The sequence below is a fragment of the Canis lupus genome, chromosome 37, assembly GCF_003254725.2.
Source record: "Canis lupus dingo isolate Sandy chromosome 37, ASM325472v2, whole genome shotgun sequence".
Lineage (NCBI taxonomy): Eukaryota > Metazoa > Chordata > Mammalia > Carnivora > Canidae > Canis > Canis lupus.
Genome location: NC_064279.1, coordinates 4,999,596 through 5,011,991, shown reverse-complemented (window position 1 = coordinate 5,011,991; position 12,396 = coordinate 4,999,596). Strand labels below are relative to the sequence as shown.

General features: G+C 33.2%; 1 long non-coding RNA gene across 7 annotated transcripts in view; it reads right to left on the bottom strand.

Annotated features, from left to right (window-relative positions):
- Nucleotides 1-11,986, bottom strand: part of LOC112656699 (uncharacterized) — a 50,716-nt gene extending 38,730 nt beyond the window's left edge. For 2 of the 7 annotated variants that reach the window (XR_007408871.1, XR_007408874.1), the window contains exons 1-3: nucleotides 11,723-11,986; nucleotides 4,620-4,693; nucleotides 2,395-2,494 (exon numbers count right to left, since the gene is read on the bottom strand). This is a non-coding gene — a long non-coding RNA (uncharacterized LOC112656699). The remainder of the gene's footprint in view (nucleotides 1-2,394; nucleotides 2,495-4,619; nucleotides 4,694-11,722) is intronic. The other 5 variants (XR_007408873.1, XR_007408869.1, XR_007408870.1 and 2 more) reach the window with 3 other exon arrangements.
- Nucleotides 11,987-12,396: the final 410 nt, after the last annotated feature.

The following is a 12,396-nucleotide window of genomic DNA, read 5'->3' as shown; positions in this document are numbered from 1 at the left end:
AACTCCTGTGTGTCTGCAACTTACTATTATGCATCAGAAGGTCAAAAAACTTCTTTGCAACACCACCAGACCGTATGAGAAAGTAAGAGACCTGTATTTATTTCAGAGTCACCTTGCAACTAATAATGAACAGAAAGTAGAACTCTATTCTCAGTATATTTTCAAGGTAAACCAAGCAGTCACCCATGATTATTTTTCACATCCAATCTTTTAGGGAGTATGAACTTGCTTTGTTCCAGTTTGTGCTTTTTCAAAGCGAAAGCTCTGCATTAAAAATACACGACTGAGAGAAATGTGTATTGAAAAGGAAAAAACCCAGAAATGTCAGGTGAAGAACCTGGAAACAAGAGAGAATACCATGGGAATTATTTGAATCATAGTGTACTTTCAAAAGCTGAATGATAGGCTTAGAGTTGCTTTTGGCTTCTGAATTATTTGAGTTTTGCTTTTAAACCAAGGATAATTTAGTATATTCTATAGACAAAATTTAAAAAACGTCCATGTAAGATAAAATGTTTTATTGTCAAGCTGACCACATATTTAGTCATGAATTTTTAAAGTTCTGTGTGGAAATGTTCATCACTTAACTTTTCTTGGACTCAGTTTTCTCTCATGTGATGTGTAGAGTAGGGTTAGTTGACCTGTCAGCATCCTTCTAGATACAATATTGTGCCTGATATTTAAATATATGCAAAAGGGTTAATATAAAATACATAATACCTATGTCTAGGAACATAGCAGACAAATCTTCTAAAATATTAGAAACATTATAATTTAATATTAAAATACTGGAAATTAATGTCAGGTACAAAGGCAGAAGTCTGAAGTCATTTAGTTGGTAGAAAGCCTACCAGGAGGGAATCAGCAGTTTTATTTACCTTATATTTGCTATTTCAGGAAATCCTTAAGGTTGCAATTGATTTTTACTCAATTTGATATAAAGCTATCAAAATCAACATATAATTAAGTTTTACTGGGAGTTTTACTCTTCCATATTTAATAAATGTTTTCTTTTCATTATTATGTGACCAATGAATCATTAGTTACCATGTTCCTGTCTTTCAATAACATGGCCACTGATTAATATTTTTGAGAAGATACACCTTTTGTGACCCACCAAAATATAGTGGATCCCATCACTTGTGGATTCTGTATATGTGAATTAGCTTGCGTACTGAAGTTTATTTGTAACCCCAAAGTCAATATCCATAATGCTTTTGAGGTCATTTGCGGATATGTGTGGACACGTGCAGAGCAAGGCAAAAGTTGAGTTGATGTGCACATTTCAAGCTGAGGTCAGGCAAGGCACGGGGAGACACTGACTTCTTGGGTTAGCTCCTACACTATAAATGAGTGTCCTTGTGGTGGTGTGATGTCTTAGCATTTTTGTGCTTTCTGTTGATGATTCATTGCTTGAGGTGTCCTCCAAGCATACTCTGGCGTGCTGACTGGTGTCCCGAAGTATAGGAAGACTGTGATGTGCCCACAGAGAAGGTTCATGTGTTAGGTCAGCTTAATGTAGACATGCATTATGCCTAAATGTGTTGATGGCCATGATTTCAATGTTAGTGAATCAACAATACACATGTAATAAGAAACACACCAAAAATAAGGTTATATATTGATTGATTAGCAAAATATTGTGATCAGAGGCTTCCAAAACCTAACTCTGTGTTTCTCCTAGGAGCAATGATCCAGTATTAGCTAATTCAATATTCATGGCAATTTTAAAGAGTGGTTCCACTGTGCTAGAATGAAAAGAAAATTTAACATCTAGACTACTGGAGGTGATAGACAAATATCCATGAGTTTGTCAAGAGGCAGTGGGTAGGAGTGGTTTTTCTTTGTGATAAAATTTCCCACAGCCTCTCAGGAATCACAGTAACCAAAATCAGACCCAAAGATTTATGATTCGTCTTGCACATACACCAGGATGAATGTTATCTAAAAAGTATGCTAATTGACATGAATACAGAAAAATCCTGCTCTCACGGCATGGAGCAGTTTTGTATTTTACCTACACCTAACAGTGGTGGCAGTGATGTAACAGCTAACTCTAAAATGTGTGAGAAGAGTTTGTTCATTTCTTTCTCGAACAGTTATCGTATCCTTACTATTGGCCACATATTATTCTACTCACATAAAAAAATTCTCACAGCCTGTGGAATAGCAAATAGGAGATTGCATCCCAGTTTCTGAACTTGAAGGTCATTGGTGCATGAGAAAGGAAGCAATCAGAATGTTTTGTCCCTTTTTTAATTGAAAAATAATTAACATATAGCATTTTATTGGTTTTAGGCAAATAACATTATGATAGTTTTATAGAGAGATAAGTTTCTGAATAATGAGGAAGTCTTTTTCAGGGTTTAATCTAAACAATAACCTTGTACCCACCTGAAATCAGCGAAGCTTCCAAAGGCGCTGGGTGCAAGATATTTTCAGAGTGATACTTATAGTCACTTTCAAGTTAGAAGACATAGGTGGAGAGTCACACCTGCAGAATTTACAGTATTTCATAAATTTATGAATTTTCACATTGAAATAGAAATAGCTAAATAGTATCAGTAAATTGATACTATTCAGTATCAATCAGTAAATTGAATAGTATCATTCAATTAAAAAATGAATTTAGAACATTTGAAGACCTATAGAATGATATTTTTCTTCCATCAACGTATTATCTCCAGTAAAATGAGGTTACCTATCTGACATTGACAGACATGAACAGATACAGGGCAAAGAAGCAGTTTAGGTATGTTCAATTTGGGAAAAGTATGCGTGGATCTGACAAAAATAATGAAAGCAGTTTGTAGGCCACTTCCTGCTCATAGTTCTCACCAATGCAGTAAGGAAATACTGGTATTTAATACCATATCCACCTTTATTTATGAATAAATATTTCAACAATCGGTTGGTAATTTTGTCTAGTTTAACCAAACAGTAATCAATTTGAATTCCGCATATAGAATATGTGAGTCTCCTCAAGTAATATTTTTTTGCCAAACTTTCTTTTAATAAGTTTAAATCTTGCATCCAGCCTTGATCCTTGACCCCTCCCAGGTGCTCTATCAATTTCATCCATGCCATTTCCTCACTTCCTGTTGATACGCCAGTCCTAGCTGGATCTTTGTCTTTTCTGAATTTTAAACATATATATCCAAAAGTTGGCCTGACATTTCCACTTGGATGTTTCAAAAGACTCTCAAAAGCAAATGTGTCCAAAAAAGTTTTCTTTCAAATATGTCCTTTTCCTATGTTCCCTATTTCAGTGAAAGGCATACACATTTGTCTAATTATGGAAGGAAGAGACCTTCTCCTGCACTTCACATCCCATCTAAATAAACTCTTGTTGATTTTAAGTTGCATGTTCTCTCTATTGCTAATACCATAGTTCATGCTACCTTAGTAGCTAACAATCTGGTCTCCTCAAATCTCCTCCTCTTCCTGTCCAAATGCTTCTCTCAGTCAATATGAGTTCCAAAAACTGTTGGAATAAACAGGTTTCAAAATTTACTCTTTGAAATTCATCCCCATTGCTTCATCCCTTATGTTTTTGTTTATTCCTCAGTTTTTCATGTTCTCAGATCTATGTTTCACGCTACCTCAGAGCCTTTGTATTTTCTCTTGCCTTTGCAAAGCTCTTCCCACTCCTCACCCTCATCCTTATCTTCTCATCTCTTGTTCATCCTTCAAATCTCAGCTGAAATATCACCTTCTGATAAAACACTCCCAGACACTACCTCCCTTCAATTGGATTAACTTTTTTATAATACATGCTCATAGCGCTTTGTGTTTCTCTTTCACTGCTTTTATCACTGCAATTATAAGCTTCAGCATTGAATTTATTTTCTGTTTTTTTTTTTGTTTTCTTAAATATTTTGAGGAAATATTTTTAGAATTAACTAATTAGTTAAAGAAGATTTTGGCATATTTTAAAAACAATTAAATATCTCTATCCTTTTGGCAAGCATTATCAGCAATCTGGAAACAGCATGGGACTACTTGTCCACTCTGCAGCATAGACTGCTCTGAGACAGGATGTTGGCTAGACCCTCTCTGTAAGGTCTGTTTCCAAGATAATGTTTCCTTTTCTAAAGATGTGAATCTAACCTAGACACTTCATTTTATTTAAACCCAAAATATAAATTACATCTTGTCCTCTATTTGTTACCTTTCACCAAAAACAAAACAAAATAAAACAAAACAAACCTGCAGCCAATAGAGCAGGCTATAAAAACAATATATGCATATATATATATATATATATATATATATATATATATACATACATGGTTCTGGGACACTATAGATTTTATTATGGATATTTTCAATCATTTCTTTTCCAAGAACAAAGAATAATGAGACAGATGTATTATATCCAACAAAATGGAAATGCATATATTATTGATAAAGGAAACAGAACAAATAAGTAAGAAAACAACATAACCAGCTTCTCTGAATTCAGTTTTAGTAACCTATTCAGAGAATATCATCATTCTCCGTTCTGTTTATTCTGAATAGTTGTTTTTGATATTCAGTACTGCTGGCTTATAGCGTATCTCTCAATGTTTACAAGGGTTTATTGGGTAGTATTCAAATGAAATTTTCATCACAATTACCTAAGTAGCATTTTTAGAATCCAGATACCAAAGCTAAATCTTCTGAATTGGAATTTCCAGTTGTGAGCTCACACCTGTATGATAAATACAACAGAAAAAGTTTTTACCACAAGTCATCAAGGAGAATCACCATACGAGTTGTCGCACACATTGGGAAGTTTTTAGCTTTTAAATGTTTTCTGCCTGAGAATTTCTTTGTACTTTCAAATATACCTAATAAATCAGTTTAGACTCACTGACTTTGTTTCCTAAAACTGTATAACTTGTGTATAACTTGAGGTTTAAAAGCGGGTTTTATTTTAGATCTTTCATTATAATATATTAGGTCTATAACAACCAACATGTGGGATGAAGAGTAGCCATTTGTGTTAAGATTGGAGTAAAATGTACATAATATTAGAGTATATAGGATATGGATAAAGAGAAACTTATCTGAATTTAAAGGTGGTTGTACATTGTTATAGATATTCAAGACAGTGCTAGCATTAGAGCTATAAGTCTTATTCTATCTGGAAATACTTTAAAATGTCTTTAAATATAGACAGTTCCGTGGTCAGTATTTTAACACTCTAGTAGGCATTCTCTCTTTTCTTTTCTTTATTCCTTTCCTTTCCTTTCCTTTCCTTTCCTTTCCTTTCCTTTCCTTTCCTTTCTTTTCTTTTTCTTTCTTTTCTTTCTTTTCTTTCTTCTTTTTCTTTCATCTCTTTTAAGAGAGCAAGGGGGTGAGGAGAGCCAAAGGGGGAGGGAGAGAGAATTTCAAGCTGACTCCATGCTGAGCACAAAGCCCAACATGAGGGTCTATCTCATGATCTTGAGATCATGACCTGAGCTGCAATCAAAAGAGTCCGGTGCTTAACTGAGTCACCCAGGTGCCCTCCAGGTAGCCATGTTTCTAGTAGAAACATCATTTCTGGAATACAAAGCAAAGTCAAAGGTACTTGGTTCAAATGGTCAACATTCTAGGTGAGAAGATGGATGAGTTACTCGACAGGATATCCAGGGTATACCTACAGTGTACAACAAATGAATATTTATATAAATCAGAATACTGTTGGCTGCATAAAGCTAAAGCCAATTACCTTAAACAAAGACAATATACTATTTTACATGATTCATAAACTTCACAAAATCATAAATGACAGGTTTATTTTTCTCCATCTTTCTGTTCTGCCATTCTCAGCATGTTAGTTTTAGTTACTCAGAATCAAAAGATGCCTTTCGTAGCTCCCAGGATCCCACATTCATAGAGCAATTAGCAAAGACAGTTAAAGAGGAAACAGTCTGAGTCTTTTCTATGTATGTCATTAACTAGAACGATTCCATATGTGCTGAACTTGATAAGAGTTATAAAACCAACTATGTTAGCTTAAACCATTCATAATTCATTCTCTGGGGATATTTTTCACCCCTGAGGGACAAGTCTATTCAGAAGAGAGTGAATAAACCAAGCTTCTGTTAGCAAAGATGAGGAGTGAGATGATTATTGGTCAGGTGACAGTGGTTTTTTTAATGATATCTGATTATTAGTATAGCTAATAATAAAACATTTGAACAAGGTTTTGTGTTTAGGAGAATTGAAACTAGATAGCATTCAAAAACTGGGAGATAACAATAAAGTGAATTGACACTGATAGTTTTGATTGAGTAAAGTTCTAACTTTATAGGAAATTTTATACAATTCAGCTAAAAGGCAAATTTTTCTTGTGATAAAAGCAGCGTAGAATTTGTAGGCCACTCCTAGAAATTGAGTATGAGGAGAAGGGGTGACTTGTTCTGGTCCTGCCTAAATTTCTCATTAGAATATATTGCAGTTTTGCACACACTATGCATGATCAATAAATTATCTGAACTAATTAGTTTGCACCTGTATTGGTTTCTCATAACAACAAGTGAGAGCATATACTGGTCTTACGATAGCAAGTAAGAATTTCATTATAAATATCACAAGTAAAAGGCATCATATTGCTTTCTTGTGCTAAAGTGGGGAAAAGGGTCTCGTTATTTATTGTGCCTTGGTGACATTATATTTAATTGTTAACAACTCAATTTTATATTTTGGGAAAAATAATATTACCGAGAATTATCATTGTAAAGAAAGAAGTCAGGGAACTCAACAGGGGTTGGGGACCTGACTTGAAGATCTCAGTTTATGACTATTAAAAACATTGCTTTTGGAAGAATTTCCCATCATAAATACTAAACTTTAAACTTTATGTGCTGTATTCATTGCATATCAGAATTGCAAAATAATTGATAGCCAGCAAGTTCAGTAAGATTGCTTAGAGTTTACAAAAGAACTCAATAATTCAACATGCACACACACACACACACACAACCACACAAGTGTGGATTTAAAGTCTAATAGGCTCAGGTTTATTTAATGAAATGTTAATATTTCTTCTCATACTGAAAAGGTATATTGAGAAGGAAGCTATGATCCTTTTACAATGGATGTAGAGATTATAGGAAAGCACAGGAGGATAAGAAAGGTGAGCCAGTTTAAATGACCTTTATTCAAGCTCCATTGAAACAAATGAATAAGAGGATTTATCTAGCAGACTATAAAATAGAATTAGAAAAAAAAGATCCAAATACCAAATGAATACACTTTCATCAAAGGAAGCTTATAAATGTGTAATTATATAGAAAAGTATTTGCTCTGGGTTTTTAAGTCAAAAACTAGTATTCATTAAAAATGTTATGCATGATTCTGTTATGCATAAATTAAAATATTAACAAAATGTATTTTGTTACATATTTTAGAAAATACCCAATTGCTCAAATATATTTATATGTTTACATTCCAGAGAAAATTTCTAAAAAATCTAAATGTTTAGATTAATTGTCAGAAAATTAACCATTAAGTTATTATTCTATGTGATCCTCTGGTATCTTAAATAGCTGATATAGTCTAAAATCTTTAGATGTAGTAACACTAGCAAGAGAACAACCATTCTTCTCTTAGCATTTGTGCGTTCAGACTTCTTCATTGTAATAATTTATCAGTATACTAGTGAATGATCTGAGTTTTATTTTCCAAATAATGTAATTTAGTGGTCCCTTAAAGCAAAGAATCTCCTTTTAGAAAAATTTAGGCAGAAAAATTTAGAATCACATTTGCAGTTACCTCTGGAAAAATTTTTAGGGCAGAAATTAAATAAGTGCTCTAAGAGTAAATTGGGGATAGTATGTATAAACATATGGAAAACCTCAAAATCAGTATTTGTTTCTAAAAAATGCTTCTCTTTTAGATTATGAACTCCTCAAGTAAAAAATCCTGTTGGTATTAATGTATATGTGTGTGCGTGTACAAATTTTGTTTTTAATGTATTTTACCCAGTATGGTGATTAATTGACAATATTTGCTAAATGATTTGCACTCCTATTCCTTTTCTAAACATTATGGCTTAGTTTTTTACTTGAATTCCTGTTCTTACACATCTATTGTAAATGTTTTCTTTTATGAAACATCTTATATTTTTGAGACATTATATTATTAGCTACACCAAGGTTGAATCTACAGACTCTACTTTCTACCTTGGTAACTATGATTCACATATGGCTCTTTGAATTTTGATTAAAATTATTTAAAATTAAATAAGTTGAAAATTCAGTTACATTGCACTAGCCATATATCACATATCCAATAGCCGTATGTAGTTAGTGGCTACCTATAACAATGACAGAAAATTTCTGTCATTGTGGAAATTTCAACTGAAGAACACTATAGTAGATTATGCTGTGTACTGGGGACGATGGGCCAATAGCAAATTTATTGCTTTACAAATAATATATGGCAAGTATCTCTATAAGTGACTACTGATCATTTTAGTACTCTCTAGAACTTTATGGGTCTTAGCTGTATCTATAAAAGTCCCAGTAGATCATGACGCCCAACCATGTTGGTGAAAATTTGATATATCAGAATCTTGATACTGGGAAAAGTAGTGTGCTATGGTAGAGGAAAGAATGCAAGTCCCTGAAAATTATTGTTCTCATTGTTAAATGTAAAGTATAATTAGACTCTGTTTATAAGTTAACACATCCAGGCCACGTGTCAGAAGCACGTGTCTGTATTATGGTCCAACATGATAAGTAATGAACACCATATTGGGGAAGAATCAAGAATAGAGATAATATATCTTTTTGAAGAAGTAAAAGCGTTTCACAGTGTGGTTCACATTTAGGCAGGTGTTTGGAAGTATGAGTAAGGGTTTGTTCAGCAGAAAGAATGGAGAAGAATATTTTAGACAAATATACAGCATGAGAAAAGTCATAGACTCATAGAGCTTATACATTTGTAAAGCAATGAGAAAATTAACCTGACTGGAACAGGAGGAATGGGGGATAGAATGACAGAAGAAAGGACTGGAGAAAGCAGTTTCTTTTGAGTTTTGTTAGCATAATTTTGTTTCGTAGTGTCTAGATAACTCTTGATGAATAAATGAACTTGTCTTTCCAGACGACAGAATTGAGGACTTGACCCAGGCTGGTTAAGTGAGGCTGCACCAGTGGGCCCACACACCGTGAGATGGCTTGAAGCGGTCAGATTGCTTCTCACCTGTTTAAAACAGTTGTTTATGTAGTAGAATAATATCATTATGAATAAAACTCATTTCATTTCCAAGGTAGCCCAGAATTTAGATCAAATGGTATTGCCTTTTTGTCAGAATATTGCACTAAAAGGATATATAAGAGTTCCTTACTAGGCATATATTTTTAGGTGCATGATTGATCTTCCCTTCATCATTGTTGCTAAACGTTTAGTTCGTACAGTTTTATTTATTTGGGGGGCATTCTCAGTAATGTTATCACTAGGAGAAGTAGATATGTTTAATAAACTGTCCCATTATTTCATGACACGTGAAATGGTGTGAAAAACATAGGTAAAAACTGGATCACGTTTGCAGTTACCTCTAGAAGCAATATTAAGATTATATTCCTGTGAAAAATAGAAGGTATTTGCAAATACCTTGTTTTTCTATAAATAGTACTGAAATTTGCTGGAAAAATCCCACAAACTAAACAGAAAATAGACTAGTTCACTGTCAAGGAATTTAACTACAACGACAGATAAATGTCTGGGAAGAAAATGTGAATTGATTCAAATGAAGTAAGAGATACAAAAGAATCCTACAAAGGATAGCTTCAATACTAATAACAACAATGGGATGAGCCCTGGGTGTTATACTATATATTGGCAAAGTGAATTTAAATAAATGAAAAAAAAAAAAACAATGCAGAATAAATGAAAGGAAAAGAGACTCAGGTAGAAAAGGGTTAGGGATTTAAATGAGTTGTTTCCAAAAAGAATGCTCTGCAAGCAAGAAAAGTGGGTGAAAAATCTTCAGAAACAGGCATATGTGAATATAACCCTGGGTTACCTAATTCATTTAACATTTCTAAAGAAGAAAATATTAATGAATTGTTTCACTTAAGAATACAACCAAATATGTTGACATTTAGATCACACAAATACAATAAATCTGGGAATATTCCTGAGTTTATTTCCTTCATTGAAGAATTCTCAAAGTTAAAGAAAAATCATGTGATTAGAACCTGCACAAATTTTACAAATTGTTTAGATTTATTTTACACTATTTTTTTTTCTTTAGAAGTTATTGTGCTATTAGAAATCTAGGGAATTTTTCTTTTGTCAGGAATATAAAACAACTTATTCTTCCTTTTCTTAATTGGAAGTTCTGTTTAGCTTAACATATATTGAGTTAATGGCAACAATGTTGATTTATGGTAAGAGAATGATTCACAGCTGTTCAGTCCACTGCATTAGTATAACTATGGGAATGAGTCCCAAGAAGACACCGAAGGGGCAAATCACAACTTGAATTCTTGTTTGATAGAAAGTAAATAATTAGCCTGACTAATGATGATCCATGACATTTTATCCAGCATATACTAAGTAATCAGCATTGTTCAGTCATAAGGAATACAGGTGGAGCTGAAACGTGATTCTTACCTACAGTGAGTTTATAAATGATTTAAAAAGAGAAGACTAGCATATTATTGCAGGCAAATCTCATATTGCACTCCATTGGATACTATGCCATTGGAGTTCAAGACAGTCTCTTGGAAAAAATAAAGTTTAATTTCGACTTTAAAAGATAATTTAGATTACACGAAGGGGAAAAAGAGGGAATTTGTGGAAAGGACCCTAACCTAAAGCAAGGTACACGATATATTTATGCATCAATAAGGAAAAACAAAAACAAAATACCTGATTAAAAAGAAGGCTATGCTAAGAAGCAGGAAAGCAGAGGGAGATACATATTTATATTTAACAATTTTTACAAAAAGAGATGTAATTCTCACATTTGCAGAAAAGAGATGGACTTGCCAAATTTTAAATAAACTTGAATATCAAGCCATTATACTTGGTTTTAAAAAGGCATAACATAGAAGCAATGAAAGTTTATAGTATTGTTTTTTTCTTCAGTCATGATATGACTGATTAATTGACTAATTAATCATCTGCCTCTGCCTGAGCAGAGGCAGATGAACTGTTAGGTTAAAGATTATTTTCTTTGAAATCCAGATGAATGACAATAAGGAGGTGGATTAAGAATAAGAAAAGTAAGATGAAAAATGTTATGAAAGAAGAAAAACAGGGCATATATGAGAAGGCTCTGTGACTAAGATGACTGAACTTGTTTATTCTTGGGCCTAGGAATAATATGGGAGCCATAAATTAATAAATGTGATTTTTGATACAGATAGCCTGAGGATTTCAGAGTAATAATTTCCTCTCAATTTTCACTTGATTGACACTGTGACCTGCATAAGAATATAGTAGACAGAGTCTATTCGAAGGACAGAGTTTGAGACTCTCTGTTTTAAAAATTTTAGAGTATTTTATAAAATTATACAAATTAATACCAAACTATGTAGTGAAACTCCCACTCAAAGCAACTGTGTGCTTGGCAGACGTAATAATAATCACGGTCAATAGACATCCTTATATAACTATGCACATTTTTTGCATATACCTTTTTTATTTGTATTTGGATCTGAAAGGAAACATATACATATTTTCCATAAAATATTATTCGTGTATTTCTGAACCTTGTTTTTTCAACTTTACCCACCTTTGAGATCTTTCTGTGATAGGATGTGTAGACATACTTCATAATTTTAAAAACTTCATTGTAATCTGTGGTAGACTGAATTATTGATCTCAAATCTTAACTCTCCTCAAATAGAATTTTGGGTCCCCATCCTTGCTCTGGCCTCACGGTGATTATAACATACTCTCCAGTCTCTTGACTGTGGTCTTGATTGTGTGACTTGCTGTGGCCGATGGGATAGTAGTACATATGATAAAAGCAGAGCATTTTTGTGGTGGGGCTTACTCCAATATGTCATTGCCATTGTGATGTCAAGAGCATACCTCAGGGACCCACTGCCTCTTCTACTTGATCTCAGTGTGACACGTGGAGTAGACCCACAGTTGAAGTGAATCCCTTATAATCCCTAGGTCCTCAGTCTGAAACAGAGATCTGATATGAGCAAACTCAGACATGTTAGGGAGAAATAGATGCTTGTTTTCTTGTTTTTGTGTTTTACATAGACATTGTGTTTGCTCTAATGTACCAATAGATAAATAAAATATATTCCTAATTTATGGTAGTATATTTATTTTACCATTCTATTGTTAGGCATATATACTGTCTACTATTAATCATAAACCATACTGCAATTAATATATATATATTAATTGTGCACATGTGGGCTTGTATTTGTTAAGGATTTTTATTTTCAC